General features: G+C 39.6%; 1 protein-coding gene across 6 annotated transcripts in view; it reads left to right on the forward strand.

The window, feature by feature from the left end:
- The first annotated feature begins 1,755 nt into the window (after window positions 1-1,755).
- ZFAND6 (zinc finger AN1-type containing 6) overlaps window positions 1,756-19,691 on the forward strand; it is an 83,164-nt gene continuing 65,228 nt past the window's right edge. For 2 of the 6 annotated variants that reach the window (XM_015452445.2, XM_045395890.1), the window contains exon 1: window positions 1,756-1,879. The gene's annotated coding sequence lies outside the window, so the exon portion shown is untranslated. Of the gene's footprint in view, window positions 2,234-15,208; window positions 15,296-19,691 lie in introns of those variants that run through there. The other 4 variants (XM_065548278.1, XM_065548281.1, XM_015452447.4 and 1 more) reach the window with 3 other exon arrangements.

The following is a 19,691-nucleotide window of genomic DNA, read 5'->3' on the forward strand; positions in this document are numbered from 1 at the left end:
ACCACAAAGCTAGTAAGTGACAGTGGTCTGTCTGCTTTCAAAGTCACAATGCAATGCTATAATCTCTCAATCTCCCAGAACGAATCTGGAACAAAGGAAAGCAGTAAAGGTCATGTAAACCCAATTTGTGCAAATTCATAATAGCTGTATATGAAAATCCAACTGGGTTAGGTGCTGGAGTTAATACAATGATAAACTGGACAAGCATCTGAGGAAAAATACATTTAAGACAAAATCCATAAGACTTGGCGCATAACCTCGCTAGTTCAAGAAGCTCTTTCACACATACTATCTTTTTTTTTTTTTTTTTTTTTGAGACGGAGTCTCGCTCTGTCGCCCAGCCCAAGCTGGAGTGCAGTGGCGCGATCTCGGCTCACTGCAAGCTCCGCCTCCCGGGTTCACGCCATTCTCCTGCCTCAGCCTCCCGAGTAGCTGGGACTACAGGCGCCCACAACCGCGCCCGGCTAATTTTTTGTAATTTTTAGTAGAGACGGGGTTTCACCGTGGTCTCGATCTCCTGACCTTGTGATCCGCCCGCCTCGGCCTCCCAAAGTGCTGGGATTACAGGCGTGAGCCACCGCGCCCGGCCACACATACTATCTTAGTTAACCCCCACAAATAGCCTAATAAGTAGGCTTTATTACCATTCCAATCAGGCTTTTGTCCTCCACTTAAACTGTACTCCCCAAGGTGACTTCTGTGTTGCTAAATGCAACAGGTACTCACTTCAGGCACAATATTTAAGGGAGCACCAAAAAACTAAGTGATCAAGATGAACAACATTTTTATTTTTTTAAATTAAAATTAATGCAAAAAAAATCCATGAATAACAAAATAAAAACATTCAAAACAAAGAGGATCCTCAGGACTGGGCCCGCCCACCTGAAAGCCCCAACGGAACCCTTCATTCACGATAGGATTGAATGACCTCGAACTAAAGTGTCACGTACTTCCTGCTTGTGATGCTCATGAGCCCGAACGAAGGCTGAAAAACTTCAGGGGGAGCCATTCTGCCCATCATCCCTAGTTCCAGCGCAGTAGCGCAGCATGCACCACGCAGGTAGGAACTGACCCCGTGCTTTTGGAAAAGGCTGAACTGAGGGTGCTTGTGCCCGTGCATGTATGTATTGCACACGTGTGCATGCACGCTTCTCGTCTTGCTTCTATTTCCAAGTCCCAGTTCAGGACAGGGCAGAGTACTGCTTTCCAGTATGCGCCCTGAGCTCGGACTTCGCGCTTGCAGACTGAGGCGCCGGCCTGCGTGTGAAGACAGAAGCTCAGAATTCCTTCCTGCACAAGTGGCAGGTGGAGGGCAACTCTCTGGTGCCTCAATCCGAGACAGGGACACGCCATTCCCTGCGAGGTAGCAAAGGTACCTGAACCTATCAAGCCCTTAAAGACTCCGCGGCACCTCTTAATCGCCTTCCCGTAGCTATTGGAGGTAGAGAAACTGCGGCGGGATGAGCCCCTCAGAGACGGCAGTGGAGCAAGCGATGGTGGAGGTGCAGAGGGAGGAGAAGCATCTCCTTTCGCTCCGCCCCGCCTCTTCTCTCGCCTCCGGCCAATTGCCGTGCGCTCCGAGCCTTGACCCCGCCTCTCCCCGCCTCCTCCGGCCTGTGGCCCCGCCCGCGCCGGTAATAATTAGGATGCGGGCGGGGCCCGCCGCGTCAGCCCTGGGAGCCGGCCAATCCAGTGGCTCTCCTCTGCGGTCGCGTCATAGGCCGAACAACCAAACAGAAAAGTTTAATAAACAGCAGACGGAGGGGCCGGCGGTGGCGGAGCCAGAGGGAGCAGGGGTTCGGCTGCCTTACCTGTCCCGGTTCACCAGCGGCTACCGGCGGCGGCGGGCAGCGCGTCAGGCGGAGAGAGCCGCCGCCAGGTGAATAGCGCGGCCCGCGGGGCCCGGTCTGGTCCGCGCTGCCCCTCCCCCGCCCGCTCCCTTCCCCCACCCGGCTGCAGCGAGGCGAGGCCCGCCCCCGGCCCCTCCCGGCTCCCGGGAGCCGGAAGCGGAGGGCGGCTGGCCGGCGCAGCAGGTGGTGGGCCCGCGGGGGCCGCGGCCGAGAGGGCTAGGACTCCCGGCTCCGGGGGCAGGGGCCGGGGATCGGCGGGTTCACCTCAGACGCGCGCGGGCGCCCGCAGCCCGGGGCCAAAACCTGTCAGGGTGGTCGCGCTGGGGTCCGGAGCCTCAGTTCTTCAGGGCCGCGGAGGCCGCGACGCGCGCCGCCCCGAGCGGGTTCGTAGCGGTTGGCGGGCGGGGGTCGGAAGGGCCCTGGGCACCCTGGGGCGCGTCAACTCCCCCTCCCCCCCCAGTCTCAGGTCTTCTTCGGGATGTTTTTCCACCTGCCGTGTTTTCAGAAACCAGCCGGAGGCAGCCCGTTGTTTCCAACTCCTGACTGGCACCGGGAAGGGAATCGGTCTCTTTTTTCCGTGCTTGGGTTTAGCTTGCTTAGGATTCTAAATTTTTCGTCTGCTCTTTTGAAATAGTTATTTTCAAGTTTTAGCCACCTAAAGAACTACGAAAGAATATTGTGTTTGAAATCTCTTTAACTTGGTTTCGAAGTCATGTGCTAACCCACACAGTTGGGACGCTATGATTTACCTTCACAACTCGGAAGTTGTGACCAGTTGTGAGGAAGTTAGGGCCTTGGGGTTACCTAAAGGTAATTTATATTAAGTTATTGGGCCATAAAAACTGGGCAGAATTGGCCACGCGCGGTAACTCAACGCCTGTAATCCCAGCACTTTGGGAGGCCGACGCGGTCTAATAACAAGGTCAGGAGATCGAGACCATCCTGGCCAACATGGTGAAACCCCGTCTCTACTAAAAATGCAAAAATTAGCTGGGCGTGCTGGTGCTTGCCTGTAGTCCCAGCTACTGGGAGGCTGAGGCAGGAGCATCGCTTGAACCCGGAGGGCGGAGGTTGCAGTGAGCCCAGATCGCGCTACTGTACTCCAGCCTGGCGACAGAGGGAGACTCCGTCTCAAAAAACAAAACAAAAAAAACCAAAACTGGGCAGAATTAATGATTTTGATGCTCCGAGAAACAGGATTAAATTCCTCTTCCAAACCAAAGTCGGAATTTAATTTTTTAAAAGTGTAAAATACCATAAACTTTTAAGGGTAGTTGTTCAGTTTCTATGTCACCAAGTTTAAGGCACTTTCTGAATTTACGTATAGTTTCTCCAGAGCCCTAGGGGAAATGTTTTGCAAAATGTGCACGTTTAAGTTTCCAAAACAGGTTGTCTTTTTTATTTTTACTTTTGTAGGTTTTAAAGTATATTTAAAGGGAGACAGAGATCACCAATGTGCAGGAGAAAATACGGGGGTCGATGGATTTATTATCTTGTAGTGATAACTTTCTGGGTGTATGCATATGTCAGAACTTACACGTTTTACACTTCAAGTATGTGCAGTTTATTGTCAACTATATGTCAGTGAAGTTTATAAGAAGTAACCAAAATATATTTAATGCCACAAAAAAATACAGTAAAGTATAAACAGATAAAACGTCATAAATCCTTGACTCCTCCTCCCAAACCCAAAACTGGAACATTAGTAAAACTTGCATTTGTCTATGAGTTTATCTGTGCAGTGGATTTTGTGTATGTCACTTCCTTGACTTTTTGAAAAATAGTTTTATCATATATGTTTGTATGCCGAAACAGTGTGGCATTTAATTTGCTTTTCTTTTGAGCTTTATAAAAAATAGTATGTGGCTGTAGTTTATTTCATTGCTTTGTGACATGTTAATCTGCCGTAACTCATGGGCACTTAGACCGTGTTTTTGTTGTTTTTTATTTTGTTTTGCTATAAACAGTCTTGCTCTATGAACATTTCTTGTTTCCGGCTCTTGGTACACATGTACAATAATTTCTCTAGAGTAAATACTTAATGTGGATTGCATTAGAAGGTATTAGGTAATCAGGACTAGAATAGATTGAATAACTTAGAAATAAAATGAATGAAAAACGTTAGGATTCTCTATTATGTTTAAATAGAAGATTCATAGCCATAGTGATTGAACTAGTTCAACCTAGTTGAACATTTGCATGAAAACCCAAAATTCCTGTTAACCTATGTGTAATGACCCTCTTACTTTGAAGTCACATTGTAAAAAGTCTGGCACTGTTTGGTATCTCCTTTTCAATGCAAAAATAGTAAGTATAGTCGAAAAAACGCTGGATTGTATGTAAAATAAATCACCTTTCTGCTGTTCCTCTCCTCCCCTCTAATCTCTAGCAAATTACTTAAAAATTTCTCTTGTGCCTTAGCATACTCATGTAGAAGAAACTTGTCCTAAGCTTATTCTTCCAGTTTTGCACAGACTTTAGTTAAGGAAAACACCTGTCAAATGGCACACACCCTTTAAGGGAAAGCATTAGGACCAAGGTGTTATTCTGTGGAATTACGTTTTGTATCCTTTGGAATATTTTTGAAAAAGTTGTGCGATGTTTCAGGATTTCTTAACTCCATATTTAAATACCTTTTAGATTAGAGAATGCCCACAAGGTGTGCTTCCCAAGTATCTGTTTCATTATGCTAACAGAGACACAGTGACAAATTAGGGAATAGTATCTCCTTAATATCCTGAAGATAGGTGTGTTTGTGTGTGTTTCATGTTTCATTCATGTATGTAAGTGTGAATTTACATGTAGCGTTGAATAACCTTTTTGAAGGCATGGGAGTAGAGATGGTTTCATTTTTTCTATATGTAGCTTGCAGACAAATATCAGGATGCTTTGTTTTGGTAGGGCTGTATTTTGCTTTTAAAAACCTCATTTTTTATTTGATTGTAAGGACAATGTGTATATGGGGTTTTCCCCCTCAAACTTTGAGAAAGAATAGAAAGTTACTAAGAAAAGCCACCTATAACACCATCATAGATAACTATTGTTAACATTTTTCAGGTATATCCTTGGTCTTTGTGTGTGTTTTCTTAATATCCTAAACTATTAAGAGTCAATTTTTTTTTTTTTTTTTTGGAGAGAGAGTCTTGCTCTGTCACCCGGGCTGGAGTGTAGTGGCGCGATCTCAGCTCACTGCAAGCTCTGCCTCCCGGGTTCACGCCATTTTCCTGCCTCAGCCTCCTGAGTAGCTGGGACTACAGGCGCCTGCCACCACGCCTGGCTAATTTTTTGTATTTTTAGTAGGGACGGGGTTTCACCGTGTTAGCCAGTATGGTCTCGATCTTCTGACCTGTGATCTGCCTGCCTCGGCGTCCCAAAGTGCTGGGATTATGGGCTGGTGCTCATGCCTGGCCTATTAAGAGCCAATTCTAAACACTCTCAGGCTGGCTCTTCCTTAAGAAATTACCGAAATGTAATCTGCCTCACCATCTTGTTTTATATAAGATGGTAATAGAGTCATCTAACTGGTACCATTGCTTCAACTTTTCTACTCTTCTGTTTCATTTAAATGTGTAAATTAGAGTATCTTATTCTCTGACTCAAAACTCCCCCGTAGCTTTGCAATATACCAAATAAAATTGAAACCTCTTACTGTGGTTTGTATACCTCAGACCAGCAAAGTCCACTAGAAATACAATGTTAGTCACGAATGGGAGCTACATTAAGTAATTTAAAATTTTCTGGTAGCCACATTACGAAAAGAAGATGAACAGGTGAAATACATTTTATTTAACCCAAAAACTATGAATTCAACATGTAATCAGTGTAAGAAATTGCTGATGGGATAATTTTCTTTTTTAGACTGTGTTTATAATTTGTTGTGTATTTTCCACTTAAAGTATATCTCAATTCGTACTAGCTACATTTCTTTTTTTTAATTTTTATTTTTTTGAGACAGAGTCTTGCTCTGTCTCCCAGGCTGGAGTGCAATGGTGCGATCTCAGCTCACTGCAACCTCCGCCTCCTAGGTTCAAGTGATTCTTGTTCCTCAGCCTCCTGAGTAGCTGGGACTACAGGCGTGCACAACCACGCCCGGCTTTTTTTTTTTTTTTTTTTTTTTTGAGACGGAGTCTTATTCTGGTATACAGGCTAGAGTGCAGTGGTGCAATCTTGGCTCACTGCAACCTTTGCCTCCTGGGTTCAAGCGATTCTCCTGCCTTAGCCTCCCTCCAATAGCTGGGACTACAGGTGCATGCCACCACACCCAGCTAATTTTTGTATTTTTCGTAGAGAGGGGGTTTCACTATGTTGGCCAGATTGGTCTCAAACTCCTGACCTCAGGTGATCCATCTGCCTGGGCCTCCCAAAATTCTAGAATTACAGGCGTGAGCCACTGCGCCTTGCCTAAATTTTTATAATTTTAGTAGATACCGCGTTATCACTGTGTTGGCCAGGCTGGTCTTTTCCTGGTCTCAAGTGATTCGCCTGCCTTGGCCTCCCAAAGTGCTGGGATTACAGTCATGAGCCACCATGTCCGACCCAGACTAGCCACATTTCAAATGCTCAGTAGACGTATGACCAGTGGTTACCCCCAGGGACAGTTCCATCTTATAAAAATACTATAACCTAACTAGTTATCTGTTGGGTGTAACTTACGTTTATTATTTTTTTCTTCTTATAATGTGTGATAAATATCATAAGAGCTACTTCTGTGTATTTGTCATTGTGTCTTTAGGATCAAGTCTGTCTTAATCACTGAATCAAAGCATATGAACATTTCTTAAAGTCTTTTCATAAATATTGCCAAATTTAGTTCTTAAATTTTGACTAACATCAAACTTTAACATCAAATTTGACTAAAAATATGACAGAATACACATTTCTTGTATATCTTTACCAGCATTATCTGTCTATCCATCTACCCTCCATTCTTCCTTCCCTTTCTGTAGGAATCATTATATATTTCTTTAATTAATTATGATGGTAAATAAACATGGATCTTGGACATCTAGTTTCTCTTTTGCCTATTTTGGATGGTGGTTTATGTTTGTGATACCCTTTTAAACCTTTTATATTTTTAGGGTTTAGGATAGCAACTCTGCCATATACTGCAAATATACATATACACATTTATATATACACACGTATACATATACACACATACACGTTTGGTTTTTTTAAAATGTTTTTTGAAACACGTCTTGCTCTGTCACCCAGGCTGGAGGGCAGTGGTGCAGTCATGGCTCACTGTGGCCTTTACTCCTGGGCTTAAGTGATTATCCCACCTCAGCCTCCCATGTAACTGGGACTACAGGCATGGTGGGGACCATGCCTGGCAATTTTTTGTAGAGATGGGGTTTCACCATGTTGCCCAGAGTGGTTTCAAACTCCTGGGCTCAAGCGATTCACCTACCTCGGCCTCCCTAAGTGCTGGGATTACAGGTATGAGCCATTGGGCCTGGCCTACAAATATTTTTCCTAACTCTTCATTTACCTTACAGTGTTTTCTTTTCTCTTGCTCTCTTTTTTTTTTTTTTTTTTTTTTTTAACAAAACAAAAACAGGCAATGGTTTTTACCTTTTAAGAAAATTAGGTTAATACTTTCTTTCATGGCTTCTACTTTGCTTTTATATTTAAAGGTTTCTCCTGCCCAGATAAATTTTCTTCTAGTTCTTTTACAGTTTCGTATTTCACATCTGTCTTTTTCTGTTCATCTGGGATTTATTTTGATATATGTGAAGTGAAATAACTTCCTTTATTTTTCCTTAAAAATTTTGGCCCCACTAAAAAAAAAAAAAAAAAAAAAAAAAAAAAAAAAAAAATTGTTGCCTTGAAATAAAGCTGCCTTTATCATATGTTAAATGCACATATTCTTGGTTCTTTTTAGGTTTTATTGAAATATCAGTGATTTGGTACCAGTGCACACTTGTATACACGGGGCATAGTATTTTCATTTTGTAAACAAATGTGTTTTTTTTTTTGTTATTTAAGTCTGTCCTCCATCCCCCTTTTTTGGTTGTTGGCTGTGTTAGTCCTCAGATTTTTTAGTTTATTCTTTTTGGGCTTCAAATTAGTTTTGGTTTTGATTTTTTTTTTTTTGAGACAGAGTCTTACTGTGTTGCCCAGGCTGGAGTGCAATGGCATGATCTCGGCTCACCACAACCTTTGTCTCCAGGTTCAAGTGATTCTCATGCCTCAGCCCTCTGAGTAGTTGGGATTGCAGGGGTGTGCCACCACACCTGGCTAGTTTTTGTGTTTTTAGTAGAGATGGGGTTTCACGATGTTGGCCAAGCTGGTCTTGAATCCCTGACCTCAGGTGATCTACCCACCTCGGCCTCCCAAAGTGCTGGGATTACAGGTGTGAGCCACTGTGCCCAGCCAGTTTTGAATTTTTTAACTTAAAAAAATTGCAACTTTTACAATATTTTATGTTTTATAATGAAAATATGTAATGCTGTTGAATGTTCTTCTGAGCATAGCTTTAACTATTACTTAAATTTTGATGAGTAATATTTTTATGTTTATATATTTAAAAACCTCTACAGTTGCAGTTTTTATTTTTTCAACAAGTATTTAAGTACTTGCTCCATCTAGGCATTGTGCCAAGTACTGAGGACACAACTGTGTGCAAGACAAGGTCTCTTGCCTTCATCCAGTTACAGTCTGTCAATATAGACAAACCAATGAATAAAGAATTTCAGATTTCGACAAGTGCCTAGGAAGTAAATAAATAATAGAAGGTGCTAATTGGATGATCTGTGATGGTCTCTCTGAGGATGTCACATTTAAATTGATCAGTGGTACCAAGGTGTGTATGGGAGTTTCTTTAGCTTTCCCAATCTATCAAAACATAAAAAAGGAAAAAAGAAAAATGGAGTCTTGCTCCGTTGCCCAGGCTGGAGTGCAGTGGTGCGATCTTGGCTCACTGCAGCCTCTGCCTCCTGGGTTCAAGCAATTCTCCTGCCTCAGCCTCCTGAGTGGTTGAGATTACAGGCATGCACCACCATGCCTGGCTAATTTTTGTATTTTTAGTAGAGATGGGGTTTCACCGTGTTGGCCAGGCTGGTCCCAAATTCCTGACCCCAGGTGATCCACCCGCCTCAGCCTCCCAAAGTGCTGGGATTACAGGCGTGAGCCACTGCATCCGGCTGAAATGACTAAGTTTTTTTGCCAAATATTTTGTGAAAATTGCTTTGCAGGCATGGTTGAGATCACCTGAGGTCAGGAGTTCAAGACCAGCCTGACCAACATGGTGAAACCTCATCTCTACTGAAAATGCCAAAATTAGGTAGGTGTGGTGGCCGGTGCCTGTAATCCCGGCTACTCGGGAGGCTGAGGCAGGAGAATCACTTGCACCCTGGAGACAGAGGTTGCAGTGAGCCGAGACTGCACCACTGTACTCTAGCCTGGGTGAAAAAAAAAGAAAAAGAAAAATTGCTTTGCAAACAGTTTCAAGCCTCTTCCCCCTCTTCCAACTGGATCACTGCTCCAAAACTTGTCCTGTGTAGAAAATTTGGAACTGATTCTGAGTTCTAAAATCAAGAAGTTGGAGGAAGTTTCCCAAGTGAAGGGAACTGCTGGCACAAATGGCATGTATGCAAAGTGCTTGACTTGACTTTGAATTTGACAGAAGATTGGAATGACTGCAGTTCAGGACTTGTTTGGGAGACTTTTATTTTTTATTTCCAAATGGTAGGGCTGCTTCCACCCCTCCTGCCTTCCTATGGAGTTTCGATTTTGTGATCCAAATCAGTCTCCTACAAATAGCTATATTATTTTACCCCTTTTACTTTTCTTCATTATTTCTACTGTGTTTTCAGTTTTCTCTACTCAAGACCTTTGCATATGCTTTTGTTTTGCTTAGTTGTGATTTCCTTGAGGAATCCTTCCTTGATGCCACAAAATAGGTTAGGTCTTTCTGTTGGCTTCATGTGCTCATTTTATATTGGGCTTTTCTTTCTTTTTTTTTTTTTTTTGAGACAGAGTCTTGCTCTGTCCCCCAGGCTGGAGTTCAGTGGTGCGATCTCGGCTCACTGCAAGCTCCGCCTCCCGGGTTCACGCCATTCTCCTGCCTCAACCTCCCGAGTAGCTGTAGTCCCGAGTAGCTGGGACTACAGGCGCCCGCCGCCACGCCCGGCTAATTTTTTGCATTTTTAGTAGAGACGGGGTTTCACCGTGTTAGCCAGGATGTTCTTGATCTCCTGACCTCGTGATCCGCCCACCTTGGCCTCCTAAAGTGCTGGGATTACAGGCGTGAGCCACTGCGCCCAGCCTGGGCTTTTCTTTCATAAACATTTGTAACAACTCCAGTTCATTAAATTTGTGTGAATTGTTTTAGCGTCTGTTTCTTCTTTCAGATCCATACAGTCCCGTAGCTGCCAGCCACTTGTGGCTATTTAAATAAATTTAAATTTAATTTAATATTAAAAATTCAGTTCCTCATTTGTATTAGTCACATTTTAGGTGCTCACTCAGTGGCCTTATGTGGCTAGTGGCAATTGTGTTGGACAGCAGAGATACAGAGTCTTCTGCAATAATAGATACTTATCTTAATTTATAGTCCTGTGGCTAATGGCTACCATATTTTATTTAAATAGTCACATCTGACTATTGAGATGTGGCAAGTCTGAATTGATGTACTGAGTATGAAATAGGAACTTGATTTCTAGTACAAAACAATGAAAATATCTCAATTTTTAAAATATTGATTACATATTGAAGTAATGATATTTTACATATATTGTGTTAAAATATACTATTACTGTTTTTTTTTAATTAAAACAATTTTTTTTTTTTTTGAGACGGAGTCTTACTCTGTCGTCCAGGCTGAAGTGCACACAGTCTCAGCTCACTGCAGCCTCTGCCTCCTGGGTTCAAGTGATTCTCCTGCCTCCACTTCCCAAGTAGCTGGGACTACAGGCGAGGACCACCGCTCCTGGCCTATTAATTTTTTTTGTTGTTGTTGTTTGTTTGTTTTTGAGACATAGTGTTGCCTTTGTTGCCCAGGATTGAGTGCAGTGGTGTGATGTTGGCTCACTGTAGTCTAAACCTCCCTGGCTCAAGGGATCCTCCCACCTCAGCCTCCCAAGTAGCTGTGACTATAGGCGCTCCACCACGCCCAGATAATTTAAAAAAATTTTTTAAATTTTTTGTAGAGATGGGGTTTCACTGCGGTGCCCAGGCTAGTCTTGAACTTTTGAGCTCAAGTGATCTGTCTGCCTTGGCCTCTGAAAGTCTTGGGATTACGGGCGTGAGCCACTGTGCCCAGCCAATTTTTATATTTCAATGTGACTACTAGGAAATAGAAAATCACATGTGGCCCTCATGTTTCTGTGCGACAGCACTGGTCTGACTTGACCATAAGTTTCTATAATGGTAGGGACTATATCCATTTTATTTACTGTAATATCTTCAGCACATGATAGACGTTCAAAAGATTTGGTGAATGAATAAACTAACTGTTTTTTTTTTTTTTTTTTTTGAGACGGAGTCTTGCTCTGTACTCCCAGGCTGGAGTACAGTGGCCGGATCTCAGCTCACTGCAAGCTCCGCCTCCCGGGTTTAGGCCATTCTCCCGCCTCAGCCTCCCGAGTAGCTGGGACTACAGGCGCCGCCACCTCGCCCGGCTAGTTTTTTGTACTTCTTTTTAGTAGAGACGGGGTTTCACCGTGTTAGCCAGGATGGTCTCGATCTTCTGACCTTGTGATCCGCCCGTCTCGGCCTCCCAAAGTGCTGGGATTACAGGCGTGAGCCACCGCGCCCGGCCGAATAAACTAACTGTTAACTTTTGAATGTTATTGTATAGTTCACAGAGAATGTTACCTATTCAACTTTTGCTTTTCAGAATTGTTCGTTTTCTTTGTGACTGTTTAAACTGGTTGAGAAAAGCTCTTTTGGTAGCTATAAGAGTTAGTCTTTGTCTTTTATGTAATATTTATTTTTTTCTGGTTTAGGCCTCCAAGGAGAGAGAGGGAATTTAAAGTTGGCCAGTCTATTTTCTCTTCGTTTTTCTATGTCTGGCACTTTTTCTTAGATGATCTATGGTATGTTATTTGGCACATGAAAATGTATGACTCCTAAAATCTTGATAGTTGAGTATTATAAATGCCTTCTCTTTTACTTTTGTCTCGCTATTGTGATCCCGGTTTCTTTTTATTTTGCATGAATCATAACCTTGTTTATCCCTTGAGGCCTAAAACAAAGCAATTTACTGTGTTTTTTGTAGAAAGATACCTTATCCTATCAGCTTGGTTTATGCTTTCTTATCTGTAGGTTTCCTTAATGTTTCCTTTGTGTTCAGTGTTTGACTGAATAGGCCATTCAGTCAAACTCCCCAACTCCTCCTACACACCTTGTAATCTTTTCCCTAAGGAGTCAGCAGAGATACACCAGGAATTGCAAGCTCAAATGTATGTTACTTTTGTAGGCAATGTGTATTGGCCAGGGAAATATTTTTTATTTTTATTTATTTATTTGAGACAGAGTCTTACTGTGTCACCCAGGCTGGAGTGCAGTGTCTGCCGCCTCAAGCAAATCTCCTGCCTCAGCCTCCCAAGTAGCTGAGATTACAGGCACCTGCCACAGCGCCCAGCTAATTTTTGTAGTTCTAGTAGAGATGGGGTTTCACCATCTTGGCCACGCTGGTCTTGAACTCCTAGGACCTTGTGATCCACCTGCCTCTGCCTCCCAAAGTGCTGGGATTACAGGCGTGAGCAACCACACCCAGCCATATTTTTTAAATTTTTTATTCCCCATTGAGATGTTTTTCAGTTTATCCTTAGTGATCCCAGTCATGTTTTGCTAATGTCAGGGTGGTCTTTTTATCATCTACTACAATAAACCACCAGCTGTGCCAGAGAAAATACCCAGGATTAATTTCTTTTGTTGGAAGAGCAGTTTGAACTATCCAGAATCCTTCAGAATTCTAAGAAAGTGTTTGCCCTGTTCTGTATATATTCTGCTAAAAGTTGTTTGTAATAGTCTAGATACTGATTCTTTATATAAGTAGGGTCTTTTTAATCAAAAATGAAGTGGCACCAAATTGTTCAGTGGTTTGTTCTCTTCTAAATTGTTTTTAGCTGATAAGATTTGGGAAACTTTCTGGGCTCCCACAAATAGTGTACAATACATCCTTTGAATACTTGATGCTTAAAAAGTGTTGTTACTGCATGCAGTCAGGGAGCTTCAGAGCTTTTTGCAGGCTCCTTGTTTTCATATTATCTCGGTTATAAATTTTATGGTTGTGACATTGCTTTCTTTTTATTTATTTTTGCTGTTGTTTTCTGCTGCTGCTGATTTAGAAATGGAATAAACTACTCTTAATTTTAACCTGTTTGCTACCTAAAATGATAATCACCTTGATGTTCTTTCAAGCAGGTCCCAGAGATCTTAAAACAATCTAGATTCACTAAGTACACAGTTCTCTTTTCTCTTGGTTATATATAGATTGAGAGTGGTCTTGGTGTTATATTAGTGTATGATTCGTGTTTGTTTCATAATTAACTTTGAAGTGAAAAATTGATGCGAGAGCAAAGGTTTATTTGGTTTCCATAACTGTCTACTAATTTTATGCTTGCCAGATTTTAAGATTAAAATGTTTGCCAACTCTCTCTTTTTTTTTTTTTATAAAACTTTTGGCCATCTACAGTCACTTTTCTTCAAGTCTTATGCTGTAATTCAAGCTGTGTATTTTTTTGCTGATTGCTTCTGTGCCTCCTTTGCTTCTAGTGTTCTTTTGCAAGAGTGTCCACACAGTGGGAAGAAAACCTGAACTTGACTCATGAAGTGCTGGGCATTCAAAACAGTGAATCCTTGCAAAGGATCCTGGGACTAGACCTCTGTGAATTGGCTCTTTCAATTTGTCCACTTAAAGGGCATAATAGATTATGCAGCTGTTTGGGCTTCAGCAGGGTATTGCTCCATATTCATGTCTAGTTGCAATTATGTGAATTTTCAGTTTGTTACAAAGACTTCCCTTTGTATTCAAAACAATTTTGTTGGCTTTATGTTCTAATATGTGAGTTTTCTCTGGGGAAAAATAGTTGCAAGATTTTGAACTTTGAAAACTTTAAAATGTTGAAAGGTTTTGTCACTGTTTTTATTTTCTGATGCAAACCAAACATTGAAAGCATATTTTAAGAAGAAGTCACTCTAATATGCTTTAATTTCGAGTTTATGAATCACAGGATTTTTGGTAGAGGTAAAAAGTATACTTACACAGTTAATTAGACATAAAATGCCATTGAATCAGTCAGGTAATGATTAATGTCAGAGTAATGTTTGATGGGCCAAGCTGCTAAAAACATAAGCAGTTCTAATTAAAATATATAAACTTATAATGTAAAAATAGTAAACCTAGTAGTGTATAAAGTGACAGTAGGTCTTTTTTGCTTAAAAATCAGAGTTCCTGAATAGTATCTCTTTAGGATCTCTGTAGTAAAAATACAATTTAATGTAGCTTAGTGAGAAGTTTAAGAGGAATATACCTTTCACTTTAGGGTGCCCATGCCACTTTGAAGTTATAGAGTGCAAAGTAGTCTCCACACATTAAAAAAAATATATGAAAAAGACTTAAACTTTTCTAAATTTTATACTTGAACAGGTCATTAGAACATGTGCCTTTTGCTTTTAGATCTCTGTTTGCAAATGGTTAAGCATTAATGTTGGCAAAATACTCACATGTCGTATCTGTTAAATGTAATAATATTTCTGCCCAGTCTTCAGTTTTAAGTAGAAATATCAACCTTTGATATCACTAACATTTCTACTCTGTTGTGATACTGAGAACGTAAGTGTCAGTGAATTTGATAGACAGCTTAGAAATGAATCTTTTGCATTCAATATTTTAGTGCTGTGTATTTTCACTTAAGTTATAGTTTTCTCTTTAAGTCTTAGAAAAAACATTAGTTTGTTCCTCTTAGCAACATATTGTAATGAATTTTCTGTTGCCCTTTTACAATTTTCAGGTAAAATGTGAACTCTATTAAAAATAATCTGTCTTTAAAGCATAACTTCACCTTCATTGTTCCAAAAAAATAACCAAATGATTTCGATTAGAAGCGTTGTATTTTAAACAATTGGTAACAGCTGCTTCTGTGAGATTTTCATTTATGTTACTTAGTTTATTTTTCACCTAGACAAGGGTAAGCAAACAGTATATGATGGGAAAACTGAAACCTTATCTACTGTTTCTTTAAGAAACCAGCTTATCCAGGGGGTTTTAGTGTGTCCAACCTAACCTGCTAGCAAGGAAAAGTTCTTTAAAATAATGGATATTAGCAGTATCCAATCACAATTACCAGTTTCACTAACAGGGAGGAGATTTTACTCTTCAGCCACTAGAATTGGAGAAGGTGGAGCTTGGTACTCAGGTTTGGTTGCTTTGGAGTACAGCTTCAAGTGAAGTTAATCTGAGGTGAAGCAAACAGAAAATTGTGGAGGTTTTGTTGGTAGGATTTTTGTTCTAATCTTTTTATGATCCTTTATTTTATAATTTTGCTCCTTTATGATTCTGTGTGTGCTAGGTTTTGTCATTGTTTTTATTTTCTGATGCAAACTGAACACTAAAATTAAGCAGGGAAGCAGAACAAAAGGGCTGTTTGGACAGGAAATAGGTGTTCAGAGAATCAAACTTGACTTTCTCCTATCATTATTTTTAGTTCAGAATATGAGTGTCATCAAAAAATCTTAGACTCCAAATCATCTTCAATAACAGGCTTTTCTTTGGGATTGGTTGTTCGAACAGTCAGTTGTCAGTTTTTATAAATGACATCTTGAGGAGGTTCATTTGATATGTCATTTTCCTTAAACTTAAAATGTTAAATTGCTGAAAGATAAATGTGATAGGCTTAAATAAGTCTTTTTTAATAAATTGAAATGCCAACTGTTTAATTTTTTTAACCCCAGCACAATCCCCCTTTTAATTTCAGTATATTTTAACAATATGTTGACATTTTTAATATGCTCATAATTTTAGCTTTGTTTTCCAAAAGGCCATTGATGAACAAAGTAAAACTGCTTTCTTCTTCATTCACTCTTCATTTCTTTCAAAGGTGGAGATAAGTAATTAACATTTTGAAACAGGATTTATATTTTTAAAAGCTATAGGTAGGCTACTAAAACTTTTTTTAAAGTATCTGATTCTATCTACATTTCTTATTTATGAAGTAATTGTAGTGTATTTCAGTACAAGAATATTTTTTTAGAGACTTTTCTTTATATTGTTGCTCTTTGTTCTCATAGAAATTAAGGTATAAATTGCAATAATCATTACAGTAATCAGAACAAATGCCGGCTAAGCATTTTCAGCTGTTGTATTTGCTATGCTGCTTGTTCCGGATCATGCAAAGGTTTTTAAATTAATGCTTTTCTGCTGTATCTGTTGCTTAAACAATAGTGTAATAATAATGAAATCGAAAAAAGTTACCTATCTACCCACCAGAAGATCATTGTTTGGTCATCTCATTTTTTTCCTGTTCCCTTCTCTATCTTATATTCTTGCATTTTTCCAATAATTATGAATTCGTGCAGTTTTATGTTTTCACTTAACTATCTGTTGAAATTGTTTTCATTTCAGTAACTATGTAATTCTCCTAAATTGATGTGACCTTAATTGACCTAGTTTTTTGACTTGTCTACTTTTAGGTTACTAATTTTTTGTCATTTTTAATAGTATTGCTTTGAACACACATCTGTGTGTAGCTGTAAAATATTTTCCTTTTTAAAAAAGATTTCTTTTGGAAAAATCCTGGAGTGGCCTTACCTAGATCAAAGAATATGAACACTTCACTGGCCAAATTGTTTTTCTAAAAAGTTACACCAGTTTATATCAACACCAGCAGAATGTGCTTCAAAGTTTTTCTAATGTGTAGCCTGAAATGTTCTGTTAAAGTGTGCCTATGGAGCTCTCTGACTTGTTGATTAGTTTTTGCCTGAAAGCCTGTTTTCAACACCATTTTCCAAGATGTAGATGGATATAAATCAATTTTTCTGGATATGAAAATCAGCTGAAGGAAATTAGAAAAACTTTTACCCACTTAAGTGAGCAGTTGTATCTCTGTTAGATATTTCATATACTTATTTGTATGTATTGCTATTAGTAAGTATGGGGCTTAATGTTTTACACTGGCTTTGTTATTCAGGCTGGCTTTTCTTTTTCTTCTGGTAAGCGCATGTCAGAAGAAATATTTTCTTTCAAGAAAATATATCAGAAACATTTTTAGGAGGAGACTAAAGTAGCGCCAGTTAACCTTAGTTTACCTGCCTCAAAAACATGTATGAATAACCTTTGTCATTATTTGTGCATTTCTTAATTTTGAGTTTTTAAAACTACGCTTCGGAAACAGATAACTGTTATGAATAATTACAGGCTTTGAAATGGTATATTAGCATCTTTCCAGTATTTTATAGGTTTCAGTTAAAGGTAAGAACTTAACTTTACACACATATAGTGGTGCTAGACATACGTTGTTTCTATTTGTCTTTAAGAGCATGCTTTGTTGGCATTGACCACGGGATTGTGTATACTCTTACTAGCTAGTCTGTTAAATGAAATAGGCATAACTGGCTTATAAATGAGTAACGTTGCAGAATAAACTTAAGTTGTGTTAAAATCAAAGACAATCCTAATTTTTCTTGGAAATGGGGAGTAATGATAAGCCATGGGCTGAGCTATAACTCATTGATGCAACCAGTAGTTGAGCATGTATGGTATTGAGTTAGTCTAGCTCATTTTGCAATTTAAATAATTTAACTTATTTTGTGTCAACTTTTATTTCAGTTAACTGATAATTTAGTATCTCTGACTTTCAGAGCTAATGCTGGTATGTTTGTTGTTGTGTTTGTTTCAGGGGAAGGTTTTTTTTAATGTCTACTTTTATGGTTTGTTTTTTTTTTTTTTCAGATACTTTGGTGTCTGGAACATTTGGGATAGAGAGAAGTTTAAAATTTTCCATATTTATATCATGAATATTGGTAATTTGACATGTAATTTGATTGTCTTAATAAAATGTAATGTTATTGCTACCAAATAGAGATAAAGATAATTGTAAATACTGTAGTGAAAGTTATTTCAAGTTTAGCTGTTGATTACATTTTGCTGGGTACCCCAGGGTAAAGAAATGATGCTCTTTTAGTGGTTTCTGTAACTGTAACTCTGCAGTACTACTGATCTTATGTTGGCAGATTTAGGGAATATCTTCTTGGTTTTGTAGGGAGAGTAGAAACTAGTTTTCTACAAGGAGAAGAAAACTTTTAAATTGACCTAGGTATTTGGGTCAAGATATGAAGAGTGATGGTTGCGTTTTATTCCCTTACATTGGAGATGAAATAATGTATTCAAAGTCTGTGTTAGTTGCCATTCAAGAGGAACATAGTGATTTTTTTCCCTCCAAATAATATGAGGAAAAAATTTAATGGGCAGTAAGTTGATAAAACTTGAAAGAACCCAGAGCCATTTTTGTTGAAACCTGTTAATGCTAATTTTTGAACTGATGTGGCTGTGAACTTGTTTGACTAAATATGGTTTTCCGTGTTTGTATGCCATTGGAGAAAATGAACTCGAAACAGTTTTGTGTTAGTAGCGCTTTGGTAGAAGAGAGAAGATCCATCTATCACTGTTTATACCTTTTTTTCCCCTCCCCAGTGTAAAATACCCTGTGTCATGTGCTACCAATAGATTTTTGTAAGTACTAGATTTCTCAGCAACATTTAGTGCCATTGACTACTTTTCCTGCTTGAAACTCTTCTCATTAGTTTCATGATACTGTCTATGCTTTCCTCATTAGTGATTTGTGTCCTCTTCTCTAGACTTCCCTTTTGATAATCTCCAGTCCCATATCTTTAATTAACATACTATACATATTAATGGTTCCAACATCTGTATCTAAAATCCAAAAATTTTTTTTGTACCTGAGAGCCATATTTATCCAGCTCACCAAAAGTCACAGTAAATGGGTGATACTACCACCCAAGCCAGAATTTGATTGTCGTTCTGATTCTTCTCCTTCATCACCAGTTAGCCACAATTAGCCTATAAATTTTAAATTCAGTGTCTCTAGAATTGATCTTTTTTTTTTTCCTTCACATGTTAGCATAAGGCCACGGTATGATTTCTTCCTTAGATGACTAAACAACCCCCTAATTGATCTTCATTTCCATTTTAGGCTCTATATAATACATTCTTTACTGTGCAGTCGTATCTGTTTTTCTCTGCTTCATATTCGTCAGTGAATACTAGCATACTAGCTAGAGTGAAGAATAACACCAGCTAATTCTGTGCTAAGTGTTCTCTCAGATGGTCCCCATGCTAAGTACTGTTACTATCATTGAACCAGTAAGTCAATTTAGAAAGGTTAGCTAATTTGTCTAAGGTCTCCTTGGCTGGTAAATGGCTAGCATACTTTAAAACTGAGGCTTGTCAGACCAGAAGTCCTTTCCCTTACGCACTGAGCTATGCGCTTTCCTGAGCTTACTTCTCTATTCCTTTTTTCCCACACACCATTCCACCTCACTCTTTAACCAGCTATTTGTAGTTCCTTCTTCTAAGGCATAGTGAAAACTTGCTGCCTGTCTAAAAGTGCTTTAAGGGAAACAAACATTTAAAAAAAAACAAGTATTTCTGACAGTTTTTGAAACGCTTTGAAAAAGGATATTAAACATTTTAGCATCCCCAGAATGTAAGAAGATAAAAGAATGAGAGACAGGAAAAGTAAAGGTAGTTTTCCTTATGCACATAGTTTTGAGTTTCATAGCTGTTGAATTCCTCACATTTAATAAAAACTTGAGACCAACCTGTGTAGTAGGAAGATTAGGCAAAGTGCAAAAGCACTTTAAGCTATTTGAAAT

The sequence above is a fragment of the Macaca fascicularis genome, chromosome 7 (assembly GCF_037993035.2).
Source record: "Macaca fascicularis isolate 582-1 chromosome 7, T2T-MFA8v1.1".
Taxonomy (NCBI): domain Eukaryota; kingdom Metazoa; phylum Chordata; class Mammalia; order Primates; family Cercopithecidae; genus Macaca; species Macaca fascicularis.